Source organism: Oncorhynchus nerka, linkage group LG26 (assembly GCF_034236695.1).
Source record: "Oncorhynchus nerka isolate Pitt River linkage group LG26, Oner_Uvic_2.0, whole genome shotgun sequence".
Classification (NCBI taxonomy): Eukaryota; Metazoa; Chordata; class Actinopteri; order Salmoniformes; family Salmonidae; genus Oncorhynchus; species Oncorhynchus nerka.
In genome coordinates, this window is record NC_088421.1 from 26,581,609 (window position 1) to 26,602,228 (window position 20,620).

General features: G+C 41.8%; 1 pseudogene; it reads left to right on the forward strand.

Annotated features, from left to right (window-relative positions):
* The first annotated feature begins 1,333 nt into the window (after window positions 1-1,333).
* LOC115110932 (4-galactosyl-N-acetylglucosaminide 3-alpha-L-fucosyltransferase 9-like) lies at window positions 1,334-2,476 on the forward strand (annotated as a pseudogene).
* Window positions 2,477-20,620: the final 18,144 nt, after the last annotated feature.

Here is a 20,620-nt window from a genome sequence, read left to right on the forward strand (position 1 = left end):
TGTCTAACCTTAAATAACTTAGACCCCTATGCCTAACCTTAAATCATTTAGACCCCTATGCCTAACCTTAAATCATTTAGACCCCTATGCCTAACCTTAAATCATTTAGACCCCTATGCCTAACCTTAAATAACTTAGACCCCTATGCCTAACCTTAAATAACTTAGACCCCTATGCCTAACCTTAAATCATTTAGACCCCTATGCCTAACCTTAAATCATTTAGACCCCTATGCCTAACCTTAAATAACTTAGACCCCTATGCCTAACCTTAAATCATTTAGACCCCTATGCCTAACATTAAATCATTTAGACTCCTATGCCTAACCTTAAATCATTTAGACTCCTATGCCTAACCTTAAATCATTTAGACTCCTATGCCTATATAACGGATGTGAAACGGCTAGCGTAGTTAGCGGTGCGCGCTAAATAGCAATTCAATCGGTGACGTCACTTGCTCTGAGACCTTGAAGTAGTAGTTCCCCTTGCTCTGCAAGAGCCGTGGCTTTCGTGGAGCGATGGGTAACGATGCTTCGAGGGTGACTGTTGTTGATGTGTGCAGAGGGTCCCGGGTATGGGCGAGGGGACGGTTTAAAGTTATACTGTCACACCCTGACCTTAGAGCTTTTTACGTCTCTATTTTGGTTTGGTCAGGGTGTGATTTGGGTGGGCATTCTATGTTCTTTTTTCTATGTTTTTGTATTTCTTTGTTTTGGCCGGGTATGGTTCTCAATCAAGGACAGCTGTCTATCGTTGTCTCTGATTGGGAACCATACTTAGGTAGCTTTTTCCCACATGGTTTTTGTGGGTAGTTAATTTCTGTTTAGTGTTTTGCACCTTTCAGGACTGTTTTGGTTATTCCCTTTGTTATTTTGTGATAGTGTTCTGTTTTAATAAAGAAAGCATGAACACTTACCACGCTGCGCTTTGGTCCGATGATTCCTCTTCTTCAGATGACGAATACCGTTACACTAACCTTACGTTTTCATTCTGCTGGTTGAATATGCACTTCCTTTATGTTTGGTTATTCATCTCTTTATTGTCTCTTATTGAAACAATTGATCACTTTCATTGTTTTACTGTGAAGTGTGCTGCGATTTTAAATGCAAAGTTTGATTTAATGCAATTTGAGTTTGGGATCAAATCCCTTTAAATTCCTGACTGTTGAATTGGACAAGGAATTCCTCCGTAAGAGTCAAGTCCAATTTGTGAATTGATTAGACTGTAGTTGGAAGTGAACTTCTTTCCTCAGAAGGAAACCCTGAAAGGATTAGTTTTGTATATTTACATAATCTATAAAGTCATCAATGTCTTATTTTATTTTCCAATGTCTGATGAAGCCAACTCTCAACGCACATCATTATGTCTTCATCGGCATTGTGATCGGCTGTGCCCTAACTATGTTCTACAATGGGCTGTCACCATGCCATACAAAGGTACAGTCAGAGGCATCGAAAGATCTCTCTCCAGTTCAACCCAGGTCACAAGACAAAGACACCATACTACTGGTCTGGTTCTGGCACTTCAAATATCACTTTGAACTCACATCCTGCAGGTCAAACGTTCAACATCGAAGGCTGTCATCTGACAGTGGACAGGGAGCTGTACAGTCAAGGGGACGCCGTTCTCATGCAACCACAGAGAGATCCAAGAGGATTTATCCAACCTGCCCCAAGAACCCCAGGCCCACCTTCCACAAATGGGTGTGGATGAATTTTGAGTCGCCAATGAACACACGTAAGACATCTGGACTGGGGAAACTCTTCAACGTGACGTTCAACTACTGTTGGAATGCTGACATTAATGTGTGCAAGAGATTAGTCTTCAAGAACAGTGAGATTGAGGAAGACCTACCCATTGAGAAGAAGGTTACAAACTGCTGGATTGTAAGCAACTGGAACGGGAACCATTATAGGGTCAAATATGACCAACTCCTGAGCAAGTTCATAACTATCAACACATATGGAGTCCACTTTAATAACAAGCAAATTAGTCATGAAGAATATACAAGCACAGTGGCCAGCTGTAAATTCTACTTGTCATTTGACAATACGAGAGAACACCCTGACTACATGACTGAGAAACTGTTCAATGCCATGAAGTTGGGCTCTGTGCCAGTTGCCCTAGGACCGCCCAAGCAGGTTTATGAGAAGTTCATCCCAGGTGATGCCTTTGTCCATGTGGATGATTTCTCCAAACCGGAGAAGTTGGCTCAGTATCTACAGAGCATGAGTGAGGATGAATACTCTAAGTTGTTCAGGTGGAGGAAGTTCTTCAAAGTTAATTGATGTGTCTTTCCTATTAACCATGCCTGTAGACCGTGCCAATTTGTCCATCAGAAACAGCAATACCAGGTCACAACCAATCTGATCCAAATGGCACTGGGTTAGGTGCATGAATTGTTTCAGCAACTGAGCAGATTTCTGCCTGATCCACTTTAGGCTGCGGCCTGTGAAGCCTAAGCTAAATTGGAAGGAATCATTTCTAACACACGTATGTAAATAGTGGTGGAAACCCTTGATTCAGCAGTAGACTAGAGCTTATTGTTCTTGGACATACAGTTCATTGTAATATGACATCATGTCTATGTTAAACATACCTAGAGCCAAGAAACTCAATATTAGGTCAAAGGTGATTGCCTAAAAATGTTAGGCTATTCTGCCCTACAAGGGCAAAGTGCAGTAAAAGTGCAGTAACTGCGAATTCGTCAAATACACTGCTCAAAAAAATAAAGGGAACACTTCAACAACACAATGTAACTCCAAGTCAATCACACTTCTGTGAAATCAAACTGTCCACTTAGGAAGCAACACTGATTGACAATAAATTTCACATGCTGTTGTGCAAATGGAATAGACAACAGGTGGAAATTATAGGCAATTAGCAAGACACCCCCAATAAAGGAGTGGTTCTGCAGGTGGTGACCACAGACCACTTCTCAGATCCTATACTTCCTGGCTGATGTTTTAGTCACTTTTGAATGCTGGCGGTGCTTTCACTCTAGTGGTAGCATGAGACGGAGTCTACAACCCACACAAGTGGCTCAGGTAGTGCAGCTCATCCAGGATGGCACATCAATGCGAGATGTGGCAAGAAGGTTTGCTGTGTCTGTCAGCATAGTGTCCTGAGCATGGAGGCGCTACCAGGAGACAGGCCAGTACATCAGGAGACATGGAGGAGGCCGTAGGAGGGCAACAACCCAGCAGCAGGACCGCTACCTCCGCCTTTGTGCAAGGAGGAGCAGGAGGAGCACTGCCAGAGCCCTGCAAAATGACCTCCAGCAGGCCACAAATGTGCATGTGTCTGCTCAAACGGTCAGAAACAGACTCCACGAGGGTGGTATGAGGGCCCGACGTCCACAGGTGGGGGTTGTGCTTACAGCCCAACACCGTGCAGGACGTTTGGCATTTGCCAGAGAACACCAAGATTAGCAAATTCGCCACTGGCGCCCTGTGCTCTTCACAGATGAAAGCAGGTTCACACTGAGCACGTGACAGACGGGACAGAGTCTGGAGACGCCGTGGAGAACGTTCTGCTGCCTGCAACATCCTCCAGCATGACCGGTTTGGCGGTGGGTCAGTCATGGTGTGGGGTGGCATTTCTTTGGGGGGCCGCACAGCCCTCCATGTGCTTGCCAGAGGTAGCCTGACTGCCATTAGGTACCGGGATGAGATCCTCAGACCCTATGTGAGACCATATGCTGGTGCTGTTGGCCCTGGGTTCCTCCTAATGCAAGACAATGCTAGACCTCATGTGGCTGGAGTGTGTCAGCAGTTCCTGCAAGAGGAAGGCATTGATGCTATGGACTGACCCGCCCGTTCCCCAGACCTGAATCCAATTGAGCACATCTGGGACATCATGTCTCGCTCCATCCACCAACGCCACGTTGCACCACAGACTTTCCAGTAGTTGGCGGATGATTTAGTCCAGGTCTAGGAGGAGATCCCTCAGGAGACCATCCGCCACCTCATCAGGAGCATGCCCAGGCGTTGTAGGGAGGTCTACTGAGCCTCATTTTGACTTGTTTTAAGGACATTACATCAAAGTTGGATCAGCCTGTAGTGTGGTTTTCCACTTTAATTTTGAGTGTGACTCCAAATCCAGACCTCCATGGGTTGATAAATTTGATTTCCATTGATCATTTTTGTGTGATTTTGTTGTCAGCACATTCAACTATGTAAAGAAAAAAGTATTTAATAAGAATATTTCATTCATTCAGATCTAGGATGTGTTATTTTAGTGTTCCCTTAATTTTTTTGAGCAGTGTATATTTGATCTGTTGTAATGGCCAGGTATATTCTCTGATTAATGTGACATTTAGTTTCCTGACACAAGAACAAGCAAGTCGATCAGAATATATCATGAAGTACCCAAAATTGCTCTCTGTCTAGACAGAAAAGACTTTGAAGTCAGATTTTGCAGTTACTTTTTTACATAGCTACTGCTTTTGCCTTTGAGGGCAATATTGTGGGTTTGCTTTGTATTGAAATCAAATAAAAAAGTATACACAATAATGTTATGTATGTAACTTTCTTCATTTAAAATGTGTTTGAAGGCATTCTGTTGTGGGAATAAGTTGAGAATGTGTTGGGAGCAGGTTTGGGTAGGTTACTTTCGAAATGCAATCCATTACAGTTGCTAGTTACCTGTCCAAAATTGTAATCAGTGACATAACGTTTGGATTATCCAAACTCAGTAATGTAATCTGATTACTTTCAGTTACTTTTGGATTACTTTCCCTTTAAGCAGCATTAGAAGGTTGAACAACATCTATTGCAGGATAAATCAATGTTAGAGTTTACATAGATGGCCATTAATGGATGTTGCAGGTGCGTCGGCTGTGTCCGAGGGGGATCAGGGGTTGTCGGTGAACCGCAAACATCCATGAACTGTGGCCTCTCGCTCTGGCGAAGGGCGGTGGGGGAAAGGAGGGCAACCTCCCCCTTGTTACCCAAATGGGCCCCCATCTGATGATTAGCAGAGCAGAAGCAGGCTACCTACATTCTGCATCAAGGGCCCCCTACGGGCTTGGGCCCCAGGGATTCAGACCCTGTAAGCCCTCGCATTAATCAGGCCCTTGATCCGCACTGTGCAGCCACTGTGCAGCCAAGAGCCATTTTTCACTGGCTGCCCACTGATCTGCAGTTTAAACTTCTTTAATTCAACCATAATTGGGTTAAAATACACATTCAGCACCAGTCAAAACTTTGGACACACCTACTCATTGCAGGGTTTTTCTATATTTTTATTATTTTCTATATTTTCTCAAATTTCAGCCCAAATAATTGCTTCAGAGTTCAAGTAACAGACACATCTCAACATCAACTGTTCAGAGGAGATTGCGTGAATCAGGCCTTCATGGTCGAATTGCTGCAAAGAAACCACTACCAAAGGACACCAATAAGAAGAAGAGATTTTTGGGCCAAAAAACACAAGCAATGGACATTAGACCGGTGGAAATCTGTCCATTGGTCTGAGTTCAAATTTGAGATTTTTGGTTCCAAATGCCGTGTCTTTGTGAGATGCAGAGTAGGTGAACGGATTATCTCCGCATGTGTGGTTCCCACCGTGAAGCATGGAGGAGGAGGTGTAATTGTGTGGGGGTGCTTTGCTGTTGACACTGTCGGTGATTTATTTAGAATTCAAGGCACACTTAACCACCATGGCTACCACAGCATTCTGCAGCGATACACCATCCCATCTGGTTTGGGCTTAGTGGGACAATCATTTGTTTTTCAACAGGACAATGACCCAACACACCTTCAGGCTTTGACCAAGAAGGGGAGCAATGGAGTGCTGCATCAGATGACATCACAATCACCCGGCCTCAACCCAATTGAGATGGTTTGGGATGAGTTGGACCGCAGAGTGAAGGAAAAGCCGCCAACAAGTGTTCAACATATGTGGGAACTCCTTCAAGACTGTTGGAAATGCATTCCAGGTGAAGCTGGTTGAGAGAATACCAAGAGTGTGCAAACTGTCATCAAGGCAAAGGGTGGCTACTTTGAAGAATCTAAAATCTCAAATATATTTTGAGTTGTTTTAACACTTTTTTTGGTTACTTCATGATTCAATATGTGTTATTTCATAGTTGTGATGTCTTCACTATTATTCTACAATGTAGAAAATAGTACAAATCAAGAAAAACCCTGCAATGAGTAGGTGTGTCCAAGCTTTTGACTGGTACTGTATACATTTGTGAGAAGCCATCCACAACCACTATCCATAATGTGCAAAAAGCTAATAGCTAAATAAGAGAGCAGCAGTGTGATTCACATCAATGCGCTATGTAGATATCTTTCCTCCCGTATGCTACACCACTGCTGTCGTCCTCCAAGCGTTTATTCAAATTGCATGATCTGTGGATGCTGACAACAGTCACACCATTGGAAGGCATAGCTTGGACTGTAGCCTATAGAAAAATGTTCCTACTAATTTTCTCGCGATCGTTCAAACAAACGCATTTGATGTGTCATCATAATGGTCGCTGACTTTTTTTTTTTAGAAAAGCGTTGCAAAACGTCTATGTGTCCACAAGATGTCGCTACATCCCTGTGTAAATCACTCAACACTTCAGATCACAGCTACTGGTATGCTGATAGTCTGCCTATTTAAGTAACACTGTTGGCTAAATGACTGATTGATGGTCCTAAAATTCTTTAATAAAGCAAATGTTAATAGGGTTGATTGTGTTGTGTGTTCTGTCCTCTCCACCGTATCACCCCTGAACCACATATGACCTGTACAACTTTCTCACAGTCTTCAGTCATCACATTGACTAATTTACACTACAGGACAACAGGAGGAATTTACAAACAAGAAGTGGGAACATTGACTATTGTATACGGCACTTATTTATGGCATCAGATTCAGTAGTAGTTGCACAACGTTTGGGCCCTCCCTACTTATACACTAGCAGTAGCATCCTGTGTGAACACCACAGATAAGAGTTTCTGGAACCTGCTCTCCTCTCTAGCGTTACTGCGTTGATTGAAATAAATAATCTGGCCTTCTCAGTTTTACAGGCCTGTCACTGCTATAACTTCATCAATTCACATCTGTGCAGGCAACAGTATGAACTGTGCTGTATGGGAGATGGAGCTGGTTGTCACATGGGTTGGGTGTCATTTAAAATAAGATACTTAAAGTAGTATTTTACTGGGTGACTTTCAGTTTTACTTGAGTCTTTTTTTATTAAGGTATCTTTACTTTTACTCAAGAGTCTTTTTTTGGATTAAAATTGGTATCTTTACCACTTTTACCTTTTCCACCACTGTATGACAAGTGGAGTACCTTTTTCCACCACTGTGGAGGTGTATAAATTGGAGTGGAGGTGGGTATAAATTGAGTACTTTTCCACCCCTTTTATAAATTGAGTACCCACCACTGTGGAGGTGGGTATAAATTGGTACTTTTTTCCACCACTGTGGAGGTGGGTATAAATTGAGTACTTTTCCACCACTGTGGAGGTGGGTAAATTGAACCTTTTCCACCACTGTGGAGTGGGTATAAATTGAGTACCTTTTTCCACCACTGTGGAGGTGGGTATAAATTGAGTACTTTTCCACCACTGTGGAGGTGGGTATAAATTGAGTACTTTTTCCACCACTGTGGAGGTGGGTATAAATTGAGTACTTTTTCCACCACTGTGGAGGTGGGTATAAATTGAGTACTTTTTCCACCACTGTGGAGGTGGGTATAAATTGAGTACTTTTTCCACCACTGTGGAGGTGGGTATAAATTGAGTACCTTTTCCACCACTGTGGAGGTGGGTATAAATTGGTGGAGGTGGTGGAGGTGGGTATAAATTGAGTACCTTTTCCACCAAGGTGGGTATAAATTGAGTACTTTTCCACCACTGTGGAGGTGGGTATAAATTGAGTACCTTTTCCACCACTGTGGAGGTGGGTATAAATTGAGTACCTTTTCCACCACTGTGGAGGTGGGTATAAATTGAGTACTTTTCCACCACTGTGGAGGGAGGTGGGTATAAATTGAGTACCTTTTCCACCACTGTGTGGGTATAAATTGAGTACCTTTTCCACCACTGTGGAGGTGGGTATAAATTGAGTACATTTTCCACCACTGTGGAGGTGGGTATAAATTGAGTACCTTTTCCACCACTGTGGAGGTGGGTATAAATTGAGTACCTTTTCCACCACTGTGGAGGTGGGTATAAATTGAGTACCTTTTCCACCACTGTGGAGGTGGGTATAAATTGAGTACCTTTTCCACCACTGTGGAGGTGGGTATAAATTGAGTACATTTTCCACCACTGTGGAGGTGGGTATCAATTGAGTACCTTTTCCACCACTGTGGAGGTGGGTATAAATTGAGTTTGACAGATGTGCGCCTGTTTCATTATCATCATCATTCATTCGTTTTGTAGTTAACTGTAACAAAGTTACACTGTAATAACAACATGTGACTGGCAGTAATTGCGTTCTGTAATTATAGAGGTGTAACAATGAATGCTTGTTATCATGCTTTGTTACAAATGGACGGGTTTCCACTAAATTCACCAACTTAGTGTTTTGTTTCTTCTCAGCTGCATCCGATTCTTTGTGTCACAAAGGTTTTGACCCCTCATGGATGCGCTGGGTGTCTGGGAGATTATGCTAAATAGGCTCCAATTACTTAGCCATGAATGTGCAATGTTGAAAAAATATCTCCATGCAATGTTATTGCTAGCACTTGCCAACAAAATAAAGTGTACCAACTGGGTTAACTAACTTTGTCATCCCGGATGAGGAAAAACACATTATTTGAAATGTCACTGCATCCTGACAACTTGGCCCTCATTTTAGAGCTTCTGGAAGTTTCACTTCATTTCTGTACCTTATTGCGAAATAAAGTGAAACTACCAGAATCTTTAAAATGAGGCCAGGTTGTCAAGATGGGTAATGTACTGTATAAGTACATTAATTACAAGTAAGTAACCCTCAAGGTACACTTCATTTTAACTAGCTATAGCCTGTGTAACAACTAGTAATTACATTGTACTTAGGCGAATATGACATGTACAATGCTTTGAAATAGAGTATTTTTCCACATCTGGGATGCCACCCATATTAGATCCCAGTCAGTGAGGTTGACCTACTGATCTGTTTTTACCTGCTCAACCAAGTCAACCCAATTGGTACCCTTTATTTTGGGGGCAAGTGCCAGCAACAACACTGTGTGGAGACATCGTTTGAACAGTGCACATTCAAGGATAAGTAATTGGAGCCTATTGAGCATAGGCTCTAATCTCTCAGACACCCAGCGCATCCACGAGGGGTCACAACCTTTGTGACAGTTGTAACTGTATGCAGCTGAGAAGAAGTGAAACACTAAGTTACATACCTCAATTACTACCAGTTACCTGTTGTTATTACACTGTACCTATGAGTTGTTACACCTTGGTAGTTACATACCTCAATTACTACCAGTTACCTGTTGTTATTACACTGTAACTATGAGTTGTTACACCTTGGTAGTTACATACCTCAATTACTACCAGTTACCTGTTGTTATTACACTGTAACTATGAGTTGTTTACACTGTAACTATGAGTTGGTAGTTACATACCTCAATTACTACCAGTTACCTGTTGTCATTAACAAAGAGTTGTTACACCTGTAACCTAATGACCTGTTGTTATTACACTGTAACACCTTGGTAGTTACATACCTCAATTACTACCAGTTACCTGTTGTTATTACACTGTAACTATGAGTTGTTACACCTTGGTAGTTACATACCTCAATTACTACCAGTTACCTGTTGTCATTACACTGTAACTATGAGTTGTTACACCCTCAATTACTACCAGTTACCTGTTACACTGTAACTATGAGTTGTTACACCTTGGTAGTTACATACCTTACCTGTTGTTATTACACTGTAACTATGAGTTGTTACACCTTGGTAGTTACATACCTCAATTACTACCAGTTACCTGTTGTTATTACACTGTAACTATGAGTTGTTACACCTTGGTAGTTACATACCTCAATTACTACCAGTTACCTGTTGTTATTACACTGTAACTATGAGTTGTTACACCTTGGTAGTTACATACCTCAATTACTACCAGTTACCTGTTGTCATTACACTGTAACTATGAGTTGTTACACCTTGGTAGTTACCTTGGTATGGCAGAGCTGATGATTATGGTGAGGTGTTAGTGGTTTAAAAACATACCTCAATTACTACCAGGCCTGGATGAAGATGTTACCTGGAAGTTATGCTAAGAGAGTGTGACACTAGCTAGGTTTCAATTATCCAATGTTGCATTACATATTTTCATGCAACTATTCTAAAATCTGCATAAACCAAAATGAAGTGTTACCCCATGTTGTTCATTTTTGGTGTCTCACAGACAGATTGAGTTATGAGCAAAGAGATGAGTTTTACTCATCAAACAGACTTTTTATGTGAGTGTTAACAGGCCTGGATGAAGATGATGACACTAGCTAGGTTTCCATCCAATGTGCACATATTTTCATGAAATTCTAAAATCTGCATAAACCAACATGCCATTTTCTCACCAGAATGAGTTTCCATCAAACAGACTTTTGTGGTTAACAGGCTGTGCGTGATGACGTAACGATGCGCAACGAATGAAAAACGATGCGCTATAGCGAACACCTCGCAGATACAGTGTGGATAAGGTACCTATATTATGAGATTATTATTGATAAAAAAAACAATATGTTATCTGTCAAACGGCAGCTAAGCATCGATCATGTCATTAGAATAATACCCTTGATATCTATTGGAAAGGAGCATCAAGCTCATCACCTTCTACTTTCACCACCCTGTGAAGTTCAGAACTTATTTTATCTGTAGTCTCATAAACTGCATGTTTTTCCGAGTTGTAGTGGGAGAACCACACAACATACTGTATCATCACGTGACTACGAATTTACTTTGAGATGGTTATTATATCAATATTTGCGCATAAAGAAAATTACACTGCCATTTCTCGCATAATTAGTTTTTCAGATACAAAAAGATTCCACCTTGTCAGACGAACAAATTGTCAAATTGTCTGTCGGCATTTATAAATAAAAAAATTCCAGCATTTAATGTTTCCATTAACCCGGTCGTTGGTTATTGGTTTAGATTAACAGAATCTCACACTTAGAGAATTCACATCCTCCCATCAACACCTTCAGAAAGTCAACTTCCTGTAAGTTACTGGCCTCTGTTCTGAAAGTCCCCACACTAAGAAATGTTCTCTAACACTTATTGAGCAGAGAAAAATGAATTCATAAGGGAGATTAATACTATATTTCATATATGGATTTTAGCAAGTAATACAGTCAAAATAAAAAAGGATCAACATTACAGGTACAAGGCTTTGTGACATAATGTACAGGAATTCTCAATTACCCACAATCCTCAAGCAAACTTGCTACAATATTGTTTGTTTTACAGAGCATGCTCATCCATAAAACCAGTCAACATTGCAGTCTGAGCTAGGACTGGGCTGTGCCAACTAGTAACCATGAATTCCAGCCTGGTCTCATAGACTAGACGTAACATGGTGAAAGTAAATCCGGGAAACTCAAATTAGTATCATATGTTATGTTTGGTATGGTTATAGAAGACAGAAGGTCACTTGAGGCAAAATCGAAAGGAGGGTGGTTGTTCGGAGTGGATTGCTGGGCATATAACACGAACATCTAGAAAATCAAAGGTTGTGTGTTCGAATCTCATCAAGGACAACTTTAGCATTTTAGCTAATTAGCTACTTTAACCATCAGACATTGTTCTTCATGAATCTTTGCCACACTTGATGTTCTGACTCATTTTCTGTATTCTGACACGTTATGTTCTGAGTTCATCTTCTGTCTCACTTTGTAAAAAAAAGCAGAAACAGACAGAGAGATACAATAGCTGACCCACTCAATCTCCCAGCACACTTTCCTGTGTGGGAGGGTGGATAAAGTCCAAGAGGAAAGCATGTTTGTGTGTGTGTGCAAATTTACGGCTGGTCGCTGTGTGCCTATGGTTTAAACACAGCTGTCTGTGTCGAATACAATACTTCTAAACTCACATCTCAATGTGAACAGCCACTGGTGTTGTTCTATGTACTGCCTGTCATACAATAAGTAACCTATAGCCATACTCTCTGTCATACTATATTTAACCTATATCCATACTGCCTGTCCTACTATATTTAACCTATATCCATACTGCCTGTCATACTATATGTAATCTATAGCCATACTGCCTGTCATACTATATGTAATCTATAGCCATACTGCCTGTCCTACTATATTTAACCTATATCCATACTGCCTGTCCTACTATATTTAACCTATATCCATACTGCCTGTCATACTATATGTAATCTATAGCCATACTGCCTGTCATACTATATGTAATCTATAGCCATACTGCCTGTCATACTATATGTAATCTATAGCCATACTGCCTGTCCTACTATATGTAATCTATAGCCATACTGCCTGTCATACTATATGTAATCTATAGCCATACTGCCTGTCCTACTATATGTAATCTATATCCATACTGCCTGTCCTACTATATTTAACCTATATCCATACTGCCTGTCCTACTATATTTAACCTATATCCATACTGCCTGTCATACTATATGTAATCTATAGCCATACTGCCTGTCATACTATATGTAATCTATAGCCATACTGCCTGTCCTACTATATGTAATCTATAGCCATACTGCCTGTCATACTATATGTAATCTATAGCCATACTGCCTGTCCTACTATATGTAATCTATAGCCATACTGCCTGTCCTACCATACTGCCTGTCATACTATACGTAATCTATAGCCATACTGCCTGTCATAATATACATAACCTATAGCCATACTGCATGTCATACTATACGTAACCTATAGCCATACTGCCTGTCATACTATACATAACCTATAGCCATACTGCCTGTCATACTATACATAACCTATAGCCATACTGCCTGTCATACTATACATAACCTATAACCATACTGCCTGCCATACTATACATAACCTATAGCCATACTGCCTGCCATACTATGCATAACCTATAGCCATACTGCCTGTGATACTATACATAACCTATAGCCATACTATACATAACCTATAGCCATACTGCCTGTCATACTATACATAACCTATAGCCATACTGCCTGTCATACTATACATAACCTATAGCCATACTGCCTGTCATACTATACATAACCTATAGCCATACTGCCTGTCATACTATACATAACCTATAGCCATACTGCCTGTCATACTATACATAACCTATAGCCATACTGCCTGTCATACTATACATAACCTATAACCATACTGCCTGCCATACTATGCATAACCTATAGCCATACTATACATAACCTATAGCCATACTGCCTGTCATACTATACATAACCTATAGCCATACTGCCTGTCATACTATACATAACCTATAGCCATACTGCCTGTCATACTATACATAACCTATAGCCATACTGCCTCATACTATCCTTTCAAATTATCCCAGGTTTCCCATCTTATTATTATTATTTTTAAATTTCACCTTTATTTAACCAGGTCGGCCTGTTGAGAACATGTTCTCATTTACAGCTGAGACCTGGCCAAGATAAAACAAAGCACTGCGACAAAAACAACAGAGTTACATGGCGAGGTTTGTAAATGTCTAAGCAAGATGCCTGGACAAGTCAAATCAAATTTCAAATCAAATCAAATGTATTTATATAGCCCTTCATACATCAGCTGATATCTCAAAGTTCTGTACAGAAACCCAGCCTAAAACCCCAAACAGCAAGCAATGCAGGTGTAGAAGCACGGTGAATACATGGTGACTCCTATAAATGGTGTCTGAGGGAAGCGGTGTTGGCAGATAAAAACAAATGACAGGACTCTAATAGAGGCCTACCCTTCCAACCCTTCCAACCGTTACGATGACGTTGAAGGCTGAATGGAAAAGAGAGACGAGGAGGAGGGAGGGGTGAGTGCTTAGATGGGGAGAGTGGATGAAAGAGACTCAATGCAATTGTGAAAATTCTATAAATAAAAAAATGTAAATCATGATTTCCGGAAAGAAAAGTTTGCTCAGCCACAAATAGGACAGGCTTCATAAAATTTGTTGAAAAATTTGTTTTTAAATACCTAACCAACGTCTCTCTACCTCACTATCCATACCCTGACACAGGAAGCAGCAGATTTTACAGCGTTCCTAAAACAGCTGCCAGGAAATGGAACCTATTATATCACCATCAGGGTATCTATTCAGGGGCTGGTTAACAGTGGTCCCAGGCTATCTATTCAGGGGCTGGTTAACAGTGGTCCCAGGCTATCTATTCAGGGGCTGGTTAACAGTGGTCCCAGGCTATCTATTCAGGGGCTGGTTAACAGTGGTCCCAGGCTATCTATTCAGGGGCTGGTTAACAGTGGTCCCAGGCTATCTATTCAGGGGCTGGTTAACAGTGGTCCCAGGCTATCTATTCAGGGGCTGGTTAACAGTGGTCCCAGGCTATCTATTCAGGGGCTGGTTAACAGTGGGACCAGGCTATCTATTCAGGGGCTGGTTAACAGTGGGATCAGGCTATCTATTCAGGGGCTGGTTAACAGTGGGACCAGGCTATCTATTCAGGGGCTGGTTAACAGTGGTCCCAGGCTATCTATTCAGGGGCAGTGGGACCAGGGTATCTATTCAGGGGCTGGTTAACAGTGGGACCAGGCTATCTATTCAGGGGCTGGTTAACAGTGGGACCAGGGTATCTATTCAGGGGCAGTGGGACCAGGGTATCTATTCAGGGGCAGTGGGACCAGGGTATCTATTCAGGGGCAGTGGGACCAGGGTATCTATTCAGGGGCAGTGGGACCAGGGTATCTATTCAGGGGCTGGTTAACAGTGGGACCAGGCTATCTATTCAGGGGCTGGTTAACAGTGGGACCAGGCTATCTATTCAGGGGCTGGTTAACAGTGGGATCAGGCTATCTATTCAGGGGCTGGTTAACAGTGGGACCAGGCTATCTATTCAGGGGCTGGTTAACAGTGGTCCCAGGCTATCTATTCAGGGGCTGGTTAACAGTGGTCCCAGGCTATCTATTCAGGGGCAGTGGGACCAGGGTATCTATTCAGGGGCTGGTTAACAGTGGGACCAGGCTATCTATTCAGGGGCTGGTTAACAGTGGGACCAGGCTATCTATTCAGGGGCTGGTTAACAGTGGGACCAGGGTATCTATTCAGGGGCAGTGGGACCAGGGTATCTATTCAGGGGCAGTGGGACCAGGGTATCTATTCAGGGGCAACAGGGTATCTATTCAGGGGCAGTGGGACCAGGGTATCTATTCAGGGGCAGTGGGACCAGGGTATCTATTCAGGGGCTGGTTAACAGTGGGACCAGGCTATCTATTCAGGGGCTGGTTAACAGTGGGACCAGGCTATCTATTCAGGGGCTGGTTAACAGTGGGACCAGGGTATCTATTCAGGGGCAGTGGGACCAGGGTATCTATTCAGGGGCAGTGGGACCAGGGTATCTATTCAGGGGCAGTGGGACCAGGGTATCTATTCAGGGGCAGTGGGACCAGGGTATCTATTCAGGGGCAGTGGGACCAGGGTATCTATTCAGGGGCAGTGGGACCAGGGTATCTATTCAGGGGCAGTGGGACCAGGGTATCTATTCAGGGGCAGTGGGACCAGGGTATCTATTCAGGGGCAGTGGGACCAGGGTATCTATTCAGGGGGAGTGGGACCAGGGTATCTATTCAGGGGCAGTGGGACCAGGGTATCTATTCAGGGGCAGTGGGACCAGGGTCGGTACCCTTTTGCCTACACACTGTACTGTACAGCCAACAGTACCACGTTGTTCACACACTAGTGAAAGTTCTGAAGCTGTGGTCAACCACCTCAGACTGTTGTTAGTGCCACTTTCCATTGTGGACAGGCAAGGTGCTCTCATTTTAACATATTTTTTTCCATGAAGAAAGCAATCAAAACCTAATAATCTATCTAGTGCAGTATATCAGCTTTGTGGTGGTGCTGCTGTAATGCTTGACATGATGCAACAGTTATGTTAATGTTTGCAACTCAACAGTTCATTGGTTGCAGAGCAACAGCTTGTGTTTTATAAGGGGATGTGGTTATGAGAGGGTGGTTTTCAGGGTTGAGTTAAATATATTCTGCTTTATAAAAGGCTGGCGTAGAGTAACAGAGCAAGGAGGTCACAGAGCGAGCTGTGAAGAGCTGATCTACACTAGCTATTAGATCATTTTGTTATCTTGTAATGACTTTTGATTGATTCTGTTCAATCTAAAACAGTTTGCGTATGTTATGTTATTTGAACAGTATGTCATATTATTTTTCTGTTATGTGACTATGTGGGTCAAAAACACTTGTTTTCATTTTCCGTTTGCAAAACGATTTCATGGGGTGTGCCCTAATGAACACAACCCTTTCCTCTCCAGATGCTGTGCCGGCTCCAGTCAGGCCCCTGGTCTGGTCCAGGTCAGGAAGTCGTTGAGACAGGCAGCCCATGTTTGAGGGCTGTCTCGATTGTTTGAGCCTTTAGAAAGAAACTCAATAAAAAACAAATAGATCCGAAATAAAGCCCAAACATTTGTCTAATTTATTCATCATCTGCAGGAACAGGAAAAGGGGTGAGGAGACAACAGGATGAGCTGGAACCGTGCCAAGATCATATCTATTGGCCCGTGATTGGCTCGCTAGTATATAACTGGACTGTGTGGAATTGTGTGTGTTGAATGGCTAGTAGAGGAGGAACTTTGGGACAGAATAAACTGGTGTGTGAAGTGAATGTACAATGACCCATAAAAACCACTCCAAGATCAGTGACAAACCACTTACCCACTGTGCAAAAACTGGTTGCATCAACGCTGTTTCCATGTCATTTCAACCCTGAAAAACGGATTTTAAAAATTCATCAACGTAAGGGAATTTTGTATTTTTTTAACCTAACTTTTAACCGATGACAGGGAGAAATTTGTAGTTGATTTCACGTTGAATTCACATTCAATTCAATAGTTGATAGCTCAACCAAATGTAAATCCTAACTAGACGTTGAACTGATGCCCAGTGCCCAGTGGTTATGCATTACAATCAGTCAGGCTATTATGGTGAACATGCCCATTTTTCCAAGTCTGGGGTAATATGATGAAGCAAGAAGGGTAAACTCAAAGGGTTAAACAGAGGGGCGAACTTTAATCTGACATGACATTTGACATGATTTAGGGTTTTTGTGTATTTAGTGAAATGTTTCTTTTCCTTGGTACTGTAGCCCAGTCTCACTGACTGGCTTTAACATCAGCTCTGAATAAAGTCTGTGGTGGACTATGTATACATCTGTGCTTCTTTTCCTGTAGGGTCCAGAACATGTACAGCAGCTAAATACTGTTGTAATCCTGTGTAGAAGAACTACATTATCTAAAGCAAAGGCTTTGTGTACATACTCATTGTGACTGTGAGGAAGTACATCTTCCCACTAAGCTATTCTTTGTGTTTTTATGTATTGTAAGAAAGTTGTTGGGAAATGAGCTACACTAGATTAGTTATTGGCAGTGATTATTTTTTAAGGGATAAATGGTAGGTTATCAAAATGTTTTTCAGGCCCCACCTGCTCAAATATCTCAAAACTGCATCTGTAATCTTTTCTGCATTAGTTCACAGTGTCATTTGACAGTGTAACTTAGCCAGAGTTCACTCATCACTACCATAAGAATCCTTGGCGCCTACGGGCAGTACGTACAACAGACCCACACTAGGAATCTTGATGAATTCTTTGATCCATTGTTGGCACCACTAAAGTCTTGCCCAGGTCAGATTCTAGTCACACTAGGGTCACAGTACAGCAAAACTGCTGCTCCTCCCTGGGCACCAGAAGGAATCCAGTCAAGGCCATGCCAGTTGTCTGTCACCACTAGGTCCACAGGTCACCAGAGCTCCATGCCTGTGCTATTGTTTAGGAGCGAGGAACACTGGCATATTCCACATGGTCGTTCCCACCCGTCACCCAAATGTCCTCACCCCAAGACCCAAAATAGACAGAGCTATACTTGTATGAACAGACCCTGTATACATTTATTGGGAGCTAAGAGTTATAAGATGGGAGGTAAGGCTCATTAGCATTAGTTAGTATCCAATATTTCCTCCATCTTGTAGCAATATCAGTTATTTTTAAGTCTTGGTTCCATTAGTTTACTTTTTTTTAAAGAGATTGGATAGTTGGATTGGCTCTCTGCAAGGTTTTATAGATCATATAAATATAGTTCTCTCACAGAAAAAGGATTCCCTCAACATTACTCTGATGTCCAAAAGATTCCGTAATATAAACGTTTTAAGTTGCATGTATTTGAAAATATCTACATTGGTGAATCCAAAATTGCTTTTAATGCTGTCATGGAAATAAATGTATTTCCTATTACCTAGTCATGTTGTTGATCTCTGCCCTTTAGGGTTCCATGACAACAACACGACCTAAACTGGCCTTCTCTCTCTGGAAGATGTCAGGATATCAGGATGCCAATAAGAGGACATCCCTGTTTTTTGCTTTAGGACATTTATATAATATATATATTTTTTATGTATTATTTTTGCTGGAAAGTTCAAAGCTTCTAAAGTTTTGAATAGAAAAGGCCATTCAAGAAGGTCAAAAGCCTTTTTGGCATCACCAGCCATTATTGGTAAATCTATATAATTTGTTTTTGCGTAAATTGTAAATTGCGCTGGATAAGATGTAAAATAGTCCATCATGTTGCTTGATTGGTGGTTAGGCTGTGTCACACCCTGATCTGTGATTGTCTCCACCCCATCCAGGTGTCGCTTACTTTCCCCGGTGTATTTATCCCTGTGTTTCCTGTCTCTCTGTGCCAGTTCGTCTTGTCAAGTCAACCAGTGTGTATTTCCCGTGCTCCTGCTTTTTCTATTCTCTCTTTTGCTAGTCCTCCCGGTTTTGACCCATGCATGCCCTGACTCTGAACCCGCCTGCCTGACCTCGAGCCTGCCTGCCACTCTGTACCTCCTGGACTCTGACCTTATTGTGATCTTTTTGCCTGTCCACGACCATTCTCTTGCCTGCCCCTTGGAAACTAATAAGTATCAGAGACTCAAATCATCTGCCTCCCGTGTCTGCATCTGGGTCACGCCCTGTGTCCTTATAGGCAGGTCAAAATGAGGCTACATGAAAAGTGGAATACTGTTAAAATAACCGTGTTAGTGTGGGTTTTCAATGAATTTATGTCAATTACAAAGCTCATCTGTATTTCCTCAACCGCATTTCCTGTCATCAAATGAAGTGTCTACAGTGGTGAGGCGTGCCACTAAGGTGTTGACAACACCATAACCAAAAAGAACACTGTGTCTCTATAACGTTGTCAGAAACGCCACATTGCACTCAGCCCTCCTTCTTCCTCTTCTAAGACAAATCATAACTGTACTAGCAAGACTAGCAGAAGTACAGTTGATATACTGTTGAATATGTGTTATAGAATGACAACGAATGTTTAAGAAATAGAATAGTGGCATTAATAGTTAAAATCCTAAAGAAATTGATTATGATTGTGACACAACAGCGATGATGATATTGTTCCTTTGAGTAAAATGTTGAATGTGCATTTTCTGTGTGGACCAAATAAACCACACGTTCTAAACTTGTGGTAAACCTGTGGTTTGTGTGGATGACTATTCTGTTTTCTGTCATTCAAAAGCTAAATTGTGCTGTCCTATACTTAAAAAATATAAAAAATAAGTTTAAAATAAAATGTTTACTTTAAACCGAAATATTTGATTTACGCACAGTTCCCAAAAAGAAAATGGCTTGTTTTTTATGTCCATTGTTAGTGGATTCTACTGGGAGCTTTGTATATTACACTACATTGTTACATTGTTATCAGTATGAACAGACGCCATCTGCTCAAAGACGAAAAGGAGAGAACCATATATTTGTCATCACCACCATTAATAGACAACCACAGCCTATGGGAGTGTGTCCAAGCAGTGTTCTGTATCACAATGAACAGTCTCACTACCCAGACTCCTTAATGTCTGATTCAATTTAGACCATACAGTCTGATAGAGTGGAGGAAGTGGAAAACAAGGTTGTAGATAGAAAGTGAGGGGGTGGAAACTATTTGCACGTCATTACAGCACAGTATATATCCGTAATATGACATTTGAAATGTCTCCATTCCTTTGGGGAGAGAAAAAGAGAGAGAGTGTGTTCACAAACACACCCCGCAGAGCCCCAGGACAGCAACACAATTAGACCCAACCAAATCATGAGACAACAAAAATATAATTACTTGACACATTGGAAAGAATTAACAAAAAAAACTGAGCAAACTAGAATGCTATTTGGCCCTAAACAGAGAGTACACACTTATTTCACTTGCTTTGGCAATGTAAACACATGTTTCCCTTGCCAATAAAGCCCCTTAAATTGGAGAGAGAAAGAGAGAGAGGCCAGTTTAGGTTGTGTTGTTGTCATGGAACCCTAAAGAGCAGAGATCAACAACAAAAAAATCAATAGCAGCAGTTGCAAAACCCCCATCCTCGTTCTCCAACCTCATTTCCCCCCCTCACTGTCTCAGGGGCGTGACTCAACACCAGCGGCTCAACTGAAACTCTTCCCAGAAACCTCTT